The 13059-nt window shown below is 36.5% G+C and overlaps 1 long non-coding RNA gene across 2 annotated transcripts; it reads left to right on the top strand.

Annotated features, from left to right (window-relative positions):
- The first annotated feature begins 631 nt into the window (after nucleotides 1–631).
- LOC110358046 (uncharacterized) lies at nucleotides 632–11870 on the top strand. 2 transcript variants are annotated; one of them, XR_002412113.2, is made up of 4 exons: nucleotides 642–773; nucleotides 6770–6842; nucleotides 7351–7432; nucleotides 10938–11870. It is a non-coding gene; the product is annotated as an uncharacterized LOC110358046 (long non-coding RNA). The 2 variants fall into 2 exon arrangements; XR_002412112.2 differs by lacking the exon at nucleotides 6770–6842 and having other exon boundaries at nucleotides 632–773; nucleotides 10938–11869.
- Nucleotides 11871–13059: the final 1189 nt, after the last annotated feature.

Below are 13059 nucleotides of genomic sequence, written 5' to 3' on the forward strand. Positions count from 1 at the left end.
CTCTGATCCATTGGGTGACCTCAGGACCCTTGGCGAGCTTCTGGGCATGCTCCTTTTCGTTGGCCATTGTTTGAGGGAACAGGTGAGAGACATGTGTAACTGAAGCAGCAGGTAAGAACACATTCTTCTGGACGGCAGCTATTGTTCCTGGGTCGAAGAGACCCTCATAACAATAGCTTTCAGGAGGCAGGGGCTGGTTTGGCTGGAGAAGCAGGCAAAGTCCACATAACAGCCATTGTAAGCAGGAGCCACCCGGTATCGGAGAATCAGTGCAACACAATGTTTCTCCTCGGGCCTCTCTCCAAGTCATTGTCCATCTGTTCTTTCGGTCTCAGCTTCAGTTCTCTAAGTTCTTGATGGTGATGTTCAGGCAAATACTGCTCCATCTTCTGACCGACTCTCACACTTGTGCTGACAAATTTGCTGGTGACATAAAACAAAGAGGCACAGTTGGTACCATAGGGATTTACAACACCTAGAGCAGAAGCTTGAAGACCCTAAGATCAAGGATCAGAGGTGCCATGTACTCAGATCTGTATCGATCTTTAACTCGGCACCCCACCAGCTACTTAAGAAGTCTGTTGCACAGAAGCCAATAAAAAGAAACAGAAAGAGGCATCTTCAGAGAGCAGTTCTGTTCTGAAGTCTTGCTGCAAGTGCTTACATCTCTTCATGGTCTACACAAGGACCACAAAGCCCTAAGAAAATGAGTCGGCTGGGATGAATCCAGGATTTGGAGACAGTTAAGAGGAACTTGTGCGGCAAGCTAGAAGGTAATGAATGAAAATTATCACAAGGGGAGGTAAGAATGAGCTATCAGTATGAAACAACAAAATACAATACTAGGCAGTATTGGCTCTATAGGTAGTGAAACATCAGTGCTGTTGTAGAAGGTGCTCGTGACACTTCATCCTCAGTATGGCATTTAATGGGTGTCACTAATGCTCCAGAAGAATGACTTCTGACTTGAAAAAGGTGTAGAATAGCACTCAGACAGGCCATGAAAGACTTTTCTTGTTTGGCCTGGCAAAATGCAGGCTAAGAAAATATATGTCTGCTTATATATAGATGCTGTGTTAAATGCTATGAGCAAATAGAACTGTTTATGCTGAAGAAAAACGCTTGCACAAGAACAACTGGGCTTAATAAACTAGACATGAGTATCTTTTACCACTGAGGCTACTGAAACAAATCTATTCACAGACCTGTCTGGAACAACTTTCCAGAAAGAGTAATGGGAACAAAACACTTTCACATGCTTAGAATTTAATTAAATAAGTTTATGAAGGGGATATGTGTTTCCTGTTTGCTCACAAGGGCAGAGAACTGGCGGCAATGACTAAGGAGATCTTACCTGCAGTGCTAAGCTCTTCTGAATGCCTGTCAGTGAACATGGGAATGAGAGTTGCTGGTTGCTGAACTATCTAGAAAATCTATTCCAGCTGGGTTGCTGACCTTATGAAAGAAAAGCAGTCTGCAACTTAAAAATAAAAGCCTGTATGTATTTAGATACTGAACAAAGATCAGACCAAAAAAAAAAGACAGTAAAAAGTATAAAACCTCCTGTGTATGAAGCTCATTATTTCTGGCTGGATTTGCATTTCTGAGGGCTGCTCTCATTCATAATTGGCAACAGAAACAATTTATCATGCCATTTCCGTAATCTCACAATCAGATGGCCTGCCCGTGATGTGCTTTTGCAGAGGTGCATACCAGTGGGAAACTTCAGATCCTTTAGTCTCTGAGAAGTGGATCATATAACCTGGGGGCTACAAACCATCTCCATCATTATGGACAGGTCGTCTCCACTTCCCACACCTCCTGCCACAAAACAAAGCCATGAGCTCTTCATGGCATATGGCTATCATGTGAAGAAAATAGATTTGACTTAACAGATTAAAAAATATTTTCCATGTTGAGAGTCAAGATTGGTGTTGTGGTTTCTCTCTGATGGCATCTTTTTGTTGTTTTCTTTTGTTCAAATGTCAGGACAAGGTAGGGAAGATGGATGTTAAGGGAGCTGGTAAACTACACTGACATTGTGGAGAATAAGTCTATGTTAGAAGTAGAGAACTAATAAGTAAATGATAAATGTAGTCAGAAAGATCCAGGATATCAAATAAAACAGGAAAAACTGTTGGCTAGTTAGGAGTCTACAGAAACACCATCATTAAAGTCATGAACCATAGCCTTAATCACACAGATACCTGTGTGCTTTAATCTTTTTTTCAGCCTTCTATTTTTTGGATTATAAACTCTTTACAGCAGGACTGTGTCTTTCTAGTGCTGCAGTCAGATTTTGTCAATCAGAGTAACTGAGTGTTTACAAAACGGGGAAAAAAGAGTGGAACACTTCATACTTGCCAAATAAATAGCACAGACAACAGCTTTTTATAATGACTTAATGACTGGTGAAATCTTTGATTACTGTTAGGAGAAACACCTTAATTATGTGCTGCTTCTAATATAATATTGTCTGACAACAAATTTTATTTCAGTCATTAACTTCATCTAATAACCAGTTAATATCAGAGAATGAAGAGCTTTTCTTGCATTAAAAAAAAAATAAATAAAAGCAAACAAAAATCTCTCTTGAAATTAATTTGAAATGGAAGGAAAGACATATCTGTATTTCATAAGCTGAGTAACTTTATAGCTAAGTTTTCAGCACTGCAAACTTTGTACCTATATTCTGATGCTACTTCATATTAACAGTCAAAATGAAAATTCCCATACTTATCTGGCCTTAGGAGAAAACTTTGTGTGGTGCATGTTGATGTTTTTCTGTACAAAATCCTGCCTAGGCCCTGTAACTGAAGTGCTAGACTAATCTTCTTTTTCAGTAGAGATAATAACATGCTAAAAGAAACTTCTGACAAGTGACCTGTATTATTTAGCAATTAGCAACTGCCACTATAATAGAATTGAAACATCAACAAGGGTAAAGTGTGAAAAATTATTTTCTACTCCCTGGAACAATTGTTCTGTTGTAGTGTTGTGTTCCTGAGAAGTAAAACCTTTGCAGAGTTGATTTGATGAAGATATTTTGAAACACACAAATACATTCTATTTATCTTTCCCCATCAGTAGCTTCAGGAAGTCCAAGAACAGCAGTAAATTTCTCCAAATTCTGTGTAATTTTAGAAAGATTATAGAGACAACCACAAATATAACTTTGCCGCATAGGAAGCACTTGAGTTGCAAAATGCAGCTGAAGAATTACCCTCTGCCTAAGATTATCTTTGTCTCGCTGGGCATGGAAATTCAGTGGCTTTTTCCCTTTTCTGGGTATGCTGCCTTAAATTAGCCAGTACAAATGAAATGAGGCATGAGTGCAGCACAAGATAAGAACACAATTCAAACAGCTCATCTCCCTCACAAGTTCAGTCTGGATTCCCGGGTGCATTTTGTCTGTGCTGAAAGAAACGTGACAGTGACATGACAAGAAGGGCAGAGATGTTGCATCCGCTGATGCTGGAGATGGGAGCTGCTGCCTCCAGCAGCTGGACGCTGTTCTGGGACTGAGTGCAGCAGACAGCAGCACTGCTAGACCAGAGTGGATCAAACCCAGAGGAAAATCTAGGCCAGCTCAACATAACATGATAAAGATATTGCATGTCTTCTTTCAAAAAGTCCAGTTAAATATGTATTACTCAAATAACAATAAGAAATTTGGGTTTTATTGCTTATGTCAGCAGATGGATCAGAGCAAGTGAGATCTTTCTCCCTATCGGTACTTGAATAAAGACAGATCAGTTAAACACTTTCCTTCAAAAAGATTTGTTATTCCGACCAAGAACAGAAAAATTCTTATTAGCCCTCAATATGTATTTATCCTGAACCATCTAATTTACACATGCTTTTGCAAACTCTGACACTATTTATGCCTCTTCGACCATACTCAAAATATTTCATTGTAGAGGCTGATATATTTACATCACTCCTGTATCAGCAAAACTCTAGACCTACAATATTCTCAAATGTGAAAACCTACCTGGTTTGTTTTGAAAGGTATTTCATTCTAGATTACCTTTATTACCTGACATTAAACAACTTAATTCTAGAGCATAAATTCACTGAGTAGTTAATTGTTGTGATAATTCCAACAGGAACAATATGTTCTAACCTGCATAATATATCTATATAATATCTATATAATATATATATATATATATTATATGCTTTGAATTTTAGATTCAAATATTTGTTAGGGAAACTGGCAGACCTTTCAGGTAAGTCTCTGAAAACTTTCATTTCTTTTTATACACCTTCACAGACATGCAGTGGCATTTCCACAGAATATATGGAAAAAATAACATACTGCCCATGGCTACTCATGTTAAGCATCTGATGGCACCATTTTATCCTATAGATACAGGATGGCAAACACATGATGCAGAAGGTCATTATGTGGACTCGCTCCCATGGTTCACCTCTGCTTATAAAAGTTTTAAACTGTAGAAAAATTCTAATTATCTATTTCAAATTCCAGTTAGTGTAACAGAAAGAGCACTGAGTCACAGGGCAGAGGACTTGGACATGTAGGTCACTTTCCTCCACTCAAGAAAAATGGCACTGGCACAGCTACTTCTTCTCAGTAAACCCAAAAAGAATCCAAGCACAGAATCAGCAGGAAAAAATCTCCCCTTGTAGAGGTCAGAGTAATGCTGTGCTTGCTTGCTTTTTTTCTTTTTTTTCTTTTTTTTTTTTTAAGGATTTTCCACCTCACTGGGATATTATTGTTTGCTTCTTTGACAGAACGTGATGAACAATCCAAGTTAAATACAATCAGCACAACTTCCCAGCTGGTTCTGATTCAGTCAAGTTCTCTGGCTCATTTTAGCCCCTCTTTAGTATCTTTGATAATTGCAGTTGTGCTCTTCCCTTTCATTTTCTATTAAAAAAAAAAACCCAACTGCTTAATTTTTGGTCCTCATTGTAGAGAACCCAGGACATGCGGGTCACTTTGTGACATAGGAATAAAAATAGATGTTGTTAATTCACTTCAACATCAGAGTCTTGAGAAACAGCATTGATATTCAAAAAGTACAGTGTGGAATTTTAACTGGGAACAACTGATGACAATTCTGAGTCTTCTTTCCTCTTTACAAAGGAAAAAGATTTAGGGGCACTGCTACCTTCAAATGAGTTCATTATAAGAAATTTCACTCACAGTAGCATTATTCTGACTATAGGATAGATAACCTAGCTAATATTAATTTTTTGCCATTTAAAATACATGCAGTTTTAAATTTTGTTTCTGATACCTGTAAGGTTTTCTCTAGTTACCAATTTGCCTACTTGTAATGCAAAATAATTTTCATTTTCAGCTATTCTTAATCTCTACGTGAAAGAAGGAGTTTGATAGTTGAGGTTTTGTGGTGGTTGCTGTTGCTGGTTAACCTTCCCAATAAACTAGGGACCCATCCTGCAATTAATGATGTGTGAACAGATTGCTGCATCCTTACAGAGCTCCATGGATGTCTGCAGGACTTCTTGACACTTTATGATTCTAACAGCATGCTGTTAGATCAAGACCCTGAAAGGTTAAACTGGAGTCCAATCCATGTTATTCTGATAACACAGACTATTTTTTGAAATGTATTGAAAATCTGAAAAGTGTTGAGATTGGGTCAGTTGCTGTATTTCATTTGCCATTTTGAAGGGATATTGTATCAGTTTTTCCTTTTTTTTTTTTTTCACTTTAAACTTCAGAAGGGTTAAAAAAAAGGGGAGGAGGGGCTGTATTTGAGTAACACCTTAACATGAAAAAGGCTAAACTATGAATATGGACTGCTGAATGTTATATATATATTTGTGGGAATCTTTCAAATACAGAAAAGCTACTACTGGAGCATCACAGTTTTGCAAGATGCAAGATTAACAGATCTTTGAAAGTTACCAAAACTCTCTGAGTTTTGCAGTAGTCAAAAAAGTTACAGTATGTAAAAAAGGAGCAAACTGAATGGTTTTACTGCAGTTATAAGCCATTACAGGGTTTGAAGTCAGCAGCAAATTATTTTTGTTTGCAAAGTAGATTTAGCTTACTTTGAATTTTGTGTATGCTACAGATATTAAGAACTTTCTTCATTCATTTAAGGAATTATTAGAACTTTGTTTTTTCTTTCGTTTAAATAAGACAGTAAGTTTGGACCCATGTCTGTTCCATAAGTTAGGACAGAATATAACAGATTTTCTTCAGCAGAGCAAAAAAATAAATCTGTGATTAAAGGTACAGGGAGAAAAGAGAGATGAAGCTAGAGCTTTGTATTAGGATGTCCTTCATAATTAATTAATCCTATTTTATTTACAAATACTTTGATATTTCTGACAATGTTTTCATTGTCCAGCTGGCAGTTTTCAGCTTATTACTGAGCAACCCACCAGCTTTAAAAAAACCAAAAACATTATCTTATTGCATGAAACTGTAATCTGGGAACTGTAATTATAAAGTCACATTATATCTGGCTACATGTTATGAGCTGACAATAACCTGTGGAGACTATTTTTCCACATTTTGAACTCTATACCAAATTTCCTGTATCTGCAGTCTTACAGAGGGTAGAAATTTGCTGAAGTGGAGCAAAAATGTCATTTTGACTTACTTTGGGTTTTATTTTTCATACCTAACCAAAGCTTTGAATACTGGGTACTGTCTCAGTTCCATATTCATATATTCACGTTCTTATGTTATCAAAGCTGAAGATAATAAACAGTTTTTGAAAGGTCTGCTAAGATGTTTGGGTGGTTCTCTGTGACTTGATTTCAGGAATCAAGCTGGGTGATCCTTCTGGAAGGACATTTTTCCAATGAGAAGTTATCAGTCTGAAACAGGCCTCGAGGTACAGCTGTAGAACTGCATGACCTGGGTTGGGTAGTCAAAGTAGTGATCAAAACTGTCCTGTTTGTCATCAAAATCTGTGGGGAAAAATCCAAACATTATCAATAATTGTGATATTCAGAGATGTATACGATGTGCTTAGCTCACTAAATCAATTTAAAATATTTGAAAATTCCATATAAAAATACTATCAATTATTTCATTATTTATAGATCACTTAATATTACACAAGTTGCTCTGCTTTCAGTATGTGGTACTATCAATACCAGAATGTTCCATTTGAATGACAAGCTTAGCCACAATCTGCTCAGGTTTGCAATTGTACTGCATTAGTATTATTTTCACAACCAGCTATATGGAAGTCAATACTGACTTAAGTTACATATTTCATATGATATCAAGCAATCTAAGCCACTACTTTCTGCAAAAAGAACGATCACTTTATCCTTGAGAATAAGGACATACACTGTTTTATTTATCATGTCTTTATCAATCTTCTCTTTCTTAAGGAACAGCAACACTTATTTATTCTTCCAACCCGTATGCTGGCAGCACGATGACTAAAGTGCGGCTTCGACTAAACAAAATCAGGTAGGAAGAGAGGTGACAGGCCAGGTTTGGGGAAATATCCTGTTCTCTTGTACTTGGATTATTCTAATGCTTTAGCAGACAAAAATGCCACATAGCTTTGTTGTGGACTTAAGGCAGGACAGCTGGTATCAATAAAGGTTATACTACTAACAGTGAGCAGAATAAGAGATAAATGTGAGAAAATATGTTTCCTCCGCAGAAGTATAGCCAGAGACCCTTTGGAGTTAAGGTGCATGGTGTTTAAGTTGTGGGGATCAGTGCCTCATGCTAAACCTGCAGTCACCACATGTCCTGTCTCACCAAGCTTCCTGAAGCCCCTCTAGGTCAGGAGGAAGGGACAGGGACTACAGGAGGCAGTCCTTTCTTTTGACCCATGACAGCTGCCTAAAATAAGTGGAATGGATTTCCACTGCAGCCTTTCTCCTCCACAGAAAGAGGCTAAACAACTATTTAAGGGTAGAACTGAATGTTTAAAGAACTGGCCTCATAGCTCCATGTTCCTAACCATGGCTACATCTTGGAACCTAAGTCTCCAGCTATGATTAATGTAATAAACCTCACAGATGAGACGATAAAGAATCAGTAAAAACTGCAGCAAGAATAATTTAGCTATTTGAAAGCTTTGAAATAGTTTCACTTCATCTTTGAAGTCTAAGGAAGCAAGACTGTATGAAGTCTTACTTTTTAATTTAATTTTCCTTTTGTTAAATGAGTCATCTTTTCATAAGCCTGTACTATCATTCTGTGACAAAAATAAAAGTTTCAGACAGCAAAGTGTAAGGTCAAAGATGGGCTTTGATGACATTTGAAATTCGATGGAAGAAGCAAACAGTTTTTAGTAATTACTGTTTTCAATTGGATTAGTAGTTTGTTATAGAATCTTTCATATTCCAGAAAAAAAAATACACTTGATAATTAGTTCCTTTATAATATCTAGCAACAGTATGTTTCACAGAGGTCTTGGCAAATTTCTCAAAGCACATTTGTAACTTACAAGTTACAAAATACAACAGAAAGTTATTAGCTCTTATGCTACTAAATCACAGACACTTATTTTGAATTTGTTGTGTTTATTCCAATTGAAACTGCAAAAAACAACTGATTTTAGTTGACTGAAGATTTCACACCTATTTATATATTCAGAGGTAGGATGTTTTGATAATTTACCAATGTGTAAAATACACATTCTAAATGCAAAGGTCTTTACTGTTGAATGCCATGTAAGACCTATGCACCATTTAAAAATCCTCAGAATACCTTTGTTAAAATGTGACTTTCACACAGAAATATTTTAACATGGATTAGTTAACATTTAGAACTAATGCAAGGAGTGTAGAAAAATGCACTAGGTCTAATCAAAAGGAGGGTGTTCTCTTGGCTGAATAGCACTCTATTGTTGAGATTAAACAAAGAAATATCTAGGCCAAATTGAATAGTTCTCTTCAACTTTACAACATTCAAATGGGCTTGAAAATTCAACCACCAATTCAAATAAAAACAACAACCAGGTGAACATGTTAAGAAAAAGCAACACAAATCCAAATTCAGGTCAAGAGCCAGTGGGGACAAACTGAAACACAGAAGGTTCTGTCTGCACATCAGGAAACTCTCTACTGTGAGGGTGACCAAGCACTGGCACGTGTTGCCCAGAGAGGTTGAAGAGTCTCTATCCTTGAAGATATTCAAAAGCCATCTTGACACGGTCCTGAGCAACTGGTTCTAGGTGGCACTGCTTGAGCAGGACAGTTGGACTAGATGACCTCCAGTGGTCCCTTTCAACCTCACAACTTTCTGATTCTGTGAAATTGGGGAGTATGATGTTCTATAAAAGACTATCCGCCCCATACATGAAGAAATTATTTAAATGCCAGGATAATACTGAGTGCTAAACCCTGCAGCATAATCATGCTCTTTTTGTGTGTGTGTGTGTGTATTCACTCCCTTTTTTATTGAATGGTTCATCAGTACCTAACTTCTGCTACCAAACAGGTCAGCTTAGTCACAGAACTATGTACAAAGTATTGTACTTCAGAGACAAATTAAATTAGTTTTTCAAATGGGCAGTCATGTTTTAAACAGCACCACCACCTCCTCCCACTCTTTTTTATTTTAATACATTAAAAAGAAAGTTCCTTACACAAATAAGAAGGGAGTGGGGTTCAAACAACCAATATTTATGCAGGCAGCCTAACCCTACTCCGGAACTCTATAAATTGCTTTAAAAATAGCTGCTTCTACCTGAAAGTTCTCTAGTTTGCTGAAAGCGATAGTCCAGTTCTTGAGTTTGGATTGTTTGGAAATACTGGGGAAAAGTTTAGAGCAGAGTATTTAAATCCCACATACAGCAATATGAATATAGAAAACAAGTCCTGAAAAGGAGTATATACTGCAATTGCTTTGTTCACAGAAAGACTTAATCACACTGAAAATAAACCTAACAAGAGTACTTAGGCTGGCCCTATTGCTTAGAGGAGTGTAACTTCAACCAAACTCAGCTTCTAAGAATATCCCAAAGATATCTATTACTTGTCCACAGTTACATACATGAGGTGATCTACAGACACATGGCATGGAAGCAAAAGGCCAGTTCTGTCAGAGGTGTGTTGGTAATTCAGTAAATCAGATCATAAATAGGAGTAAAAGTAATTGCATTAGAACTATGCTAGAGATAGCTTTGGTGTGGGATGAACCTCTCATTAGCTAAAATCAACACTGTTAAATTTCTAAATAGACCTGTCTGGAATGATTGCCTGGAATGACAGTGGCCTGGCCTCAGTTCAGTTGGTCTCTCCCTGCTCCTAACTCAGCAATGTACTAACAAAAAAGGACTTTTCTAATTTTGTCAGTCAGGTCCTCAAAGTATTTCTTCTGGCAACACTCTCTCCCACTATAGTTTTATAACGATACTGTAAAACACTACTGTGTTGCTGCTTGGGGCTACAGCTCAGGCACACAAACCATCTTTTCTGATATGCTCAGAATTAAAAGACCATTTTTATAACTGGTTTGTAACATGATAATATAACAACTACCTCTTGTCCCATTTTACTCACATAAACGGTTGTACCTAAAGCCTCCTAGCAACAGACCTATTATAATGAATCACTTTCTTTTTGATGTGTGGATTGCACACACACATATATATAGCTGTGTATCTTTTAATGTAGAGTTTGCTCTTGAAGTTGCACTCAAAATGGACCCAAAGCTCCACAATGAACTTCATTTTCTTTTCAGAGAGTATTTTTAGACAAAAGCCTTTTTTTCCATTTGAAATGGTGCAGACTAAAGTGAAGCTATAATGTACAATCACAGTACTGGAGAGAAATAACAGTCTTCAGGAAAAAGGAAGAGCCATGACACAGTCCTATGATCTTGAATATTGCAGACAAAGCCTTTGAATGAAGCTGATAGTCAGATAATCAGGAAATGACTAAGTAAAATATTGCTAAGGCATAAAGATTTATTGGAATATTTTAAAGTCAATTTTGGATACATTATTTTACAGGATTTCCTTGATAACTGGAAATATTTGGGGCTCAAAGAACCTAACCAGCATGTGTAGGCAAAGTCAGGAAGAAAGAACCAGGACTTTTTCTTCATTTTGTTCCTTGTACAGACTTGGGAACTCTTCCATCGAGGAAAAGAGAAGTGCATCCCCATACTTGTGAAAAGATCTGGATGATGGCCCTATCTGACCTTCTAGCAGCAGAACCATGGCTCTGGTACGCCTCTTCAATCAAGCCAGAAGTCTTCCCCAGACTCCCACCACAGCTCTGCTTACATGAGACACAGAAACTATAACAGCCTCTATTTTTTAATATGTTCTTTTTCCATGGTCACATTAGCAATTTTTTTTTTTACTCAAATATTACTGTAATATTAAGATTAAACAGAATCATTTCTGAAGAAAATAAACATTTATTTTTGATCACAAGCTTCGCTGTTCTGGACTCTACCCATGTAAAATCTTTGCATAAATGGAAAAATTGTGACTGTTTGCTTGTGGATGTTGGACATTTAATGGTGGTGAGACTATTTTTAAACAAGATCCTCTATCTTAATCTTTTTATCTGTTAGCCATATTTAATCCTTTCTTACAACTGGTTACAACTGACGATAAACTGAGCAGTTTGTAATTTCCTGCTATGCATCCCTAGGATACTTAATAAATTGCTTGCGCTGAAGTTCTTCCAATGTTCAGAAATCACTTTCTCCAAAACCCACATTCTAGATGTCTTTAAAATATTCATTTAACTTTTCACTTGGTTTGCACTTTTCCAGAACTATACCTACTGTTCCTTCTCAAAAACGAGATGAAGCATAACCTATATGCTATAGAAAGTCTTGTAATTTTTGCAAGGATACAAAGAATTCTTAGGAATAAGGTTAAATCTGAACTATCCAAGAAACTTCTGCATTACAATAACTAAATAACCTATTTAACCCTACTTAGCTGAAAGATAACAAAATACTTACTTGAAAATAGTTTTTCCTAAAAAACATACAGTAAATAATTTCTATACTTGTCTGTGTATATATATATATATACATACATACACATACATGTGTTACCTAAAAAGGCTATGAGTTTTTGAAGGGCTTTTTGCTGAACTTTTCAGAGTTTTAAATAGAAAGCTGAACACTTCGTAAGCACACATTTTGAAATGTGAGGCATTCTCCACTTCCTGTTAAAAAGCATTTTGATTTGAAGCATTACTTCAAAAAACATAGCAACAAAACAGTATTCTGAATAGTTAGCATAAGAAGGCAACACTCAGGAAAATGCTACTAAGTAAATTTATATTCTTCTAGACTACGCTGATTAGAGCCTGAATTCTCGCAAGAATAATATAAAAAGTGGCGTTTGGGTTTTTTGTTCGATTGGTTTAATTTTTTGTTTATTTGGTTGTGGTGTTGTTTATACCTGAAGGTGATGTTCCATGCCCAGATCCCAGAGGGTTGAAAACCTGGACATCACAGTGCTTTCTAACACTATGAGTTCAGACAAAAGAGTACTGCCTAATGGGCCATTGATATAATCCCATTTGGAAACATAAGCTTTCCATGACAGATACATGTTCCCAGATCATGCAGCCATCAAGCGTAATTCCAACCTGTCAAAATTATAGGCCAAATCAAATAGGCACACGTAGCTCATAAACTACATGGAAAACACTGTTATAATTTTTTTTTTTTTTTTAATATATTTTTCCAAGTTTACATATTTTAATGGTAATTGTCTTTAATTTATGTTTTCTTTAACTAGATGACAATTAATGAAAAGTAATGTTGCTTTGATGTCTCAGAGGCTAAAGCAAAGCAGAATCTAGACAAAGCAACTTTCTTATTTGTACTCTTTAATTAACTACATCATTTTAGAAGGCTTGACCCAAAATAAATTATTTCTCTCAGTACTAACATTAATTAGCTCACAATACCCATTACAATGTAGCACTAAGCCAAATTCATTGGAGGCCTTTATTCTGAATTTCAGATTTGAATAAATTACCTTTTACCTTCTCTTGAATGAAGACAAAAGAAACAGTGTTGTAGTTTATGGTTAAAGAAGAAGAAAGCAAGCAAAATATGAATTTCCTCTCTCTTCCTTACCCTGCACCACTGCTCTG

This window comes from Columba livia, chromosome 1, assembly GCF_036013475.1.
Source record: "Columba livia isolate bColLiv1 breed racing homer chromosome 1, bColLiv1.pat.W.v2, whole genome shotgun sequence".
NCBI classification, from domain to species: Eukaryota; Metazoa; Chordata; class Aves; order Columbiformes; family Columbidae; genus Columba; species Columba livia.